General features: G+C 38.7%; 1 protein-coding gene across 1 annotated transcript in view; it reads right to left on the bottom strand.

Moving 5' to 3' along the window:
- The window catches only part of RNF38 (ring finger protein 38), a 191195-nt gene that overhangs the window by 73163 nt on the left and 116516 nt on the right, over positions 1-1516 (bottom strand).

Raw genomic sequence — 1516 nt, 5'->3', positions numbered from 1 at the left:
AAGCTACCAAAAGAAAACTATGTCTTAGAAAACTAAGCATTATGGTAATCACAGCACACATACTTAAGACTCCAGTATATATGAATACGTCCCATTACAAAAGGAAGAAGGGAGTAACCGGAATAGGACTATTACTATGCCATTGGAAACTGCAGCCTAGAGGGAGTAGGACCCTGACCCTGCAGGTAATTCCCTACCAGGAAGCCAGCCCAAGGAAGTCTGAGCCATAGCTTAGTAACACCCATTACGGATGCTCTGCAAATAATTTTGGTTTTGTGTTACATTTGTCTCCTTTGTTTGCAAGCAAAACATCATGCTTTAAAGACTCTTAGAACCAAACCTATAAAGCCATCATAGATAGAGGTCGTGGTAGGATGCTGGTCTTGTCTGCAGACAAAAGACGACTGTAATTATATATGCAAATTATATAACTTGTAAACCTCCAGAACAGCATTAAAGAGAAATGAAAAACAAATACCAGAAGGAAAATTTTGGAACTGAAAAACCTATTAAAGCAGAATGTACTTTGCAGAGTTTCCTACTGACCAAAGGAAAAGTGGAACTGTGTGTTTGCACTTGTGTGTGAGACTGTCAATTATGAGAAACCCCAACTATTTCCCTATCCTTAATTCACTACATCGGTCCTCCAGACTGCACAGATTACTTTAAAACGTGGTTCACCCTCCTGCATCTGGAAATAGAAAAATGCTTGCAGGAGACAGATTAAATGATGAACCCTCCATCAATCCCACATATACTTACACACAAAGATCCTAGATCTATTAGCCCCTTAACCCATACAGGATAATGATACTAACCTCTTTCATAAAGCACTTTGAGATCTATTGACAAAAAGCACTATACAAAAACTATGTTTTAATATTACTAGCTGTATGTGGGCAAAAAATACTTCAAATAGTATTGTCATGTGATTGGAGACCATACTGTATAAGGTTCAACTGTAATCCTCATTTGAGATCTATGGATGAAAAGTGACACTTAAGAGCCAGGTGTTATTTCCCAACCTATGTGCCTAACTACAACTTTTACATGGTACTAACCCTCCCCCCCCCTTTTTTTTTTGCGTAGAATCCACATCATTCATGAAATGTTCTCTTACAGCAGAATTAAAAGTTACTTAATGTCTATAATTCAAAGTGATGTCACTGGCAAAGTCATCTTCAGTGCTTATGCAAACCATAACATATGAAAACAATTTTAGATAAGACCATCCACGAGCTTTAAAAACGAGCACCAAGGCCACTGACATACCAATGACACTTATCCCACTTGGGTCAATATCTCCCAGGGAAATAAAAATGTGTGGCTTCGAGAGGCAACAGCTCCTACCATCATTGCATCAACACAGGTGCAGAGGAAAAGCTGTTCAGCCTGCATTTTTTAATGAAAACCCATGTATCGTAAACAATGGGGGTCTGCATTGCCCGGAGGTGATGGTGATTTTGGTGTATTACAGTTTTAAATGAAGCCTCAAAAAAATCACAGGAATCCCATC

The sequence above is a fragment of the Chelonia mydas genome, chromosome 5 (genome assembly GCF_015237465.2).
Source record: "Chelonia mydas isolate rCheMyd1 chromosome 5, rCheMyd1.pri.v2, whole genome shotgun sequence".
NCBI classification, from domain to species: Eukaryota; Metazoa; Chordata; order Testudines; family Cheloniidae; genus Chelonia; species Chelonia mydas.
The sequence above is the reverse complement of the archived record's forward strand: the minus strand, read 5'-3'. Positions and strand labels throughout refer to the sequence as shown.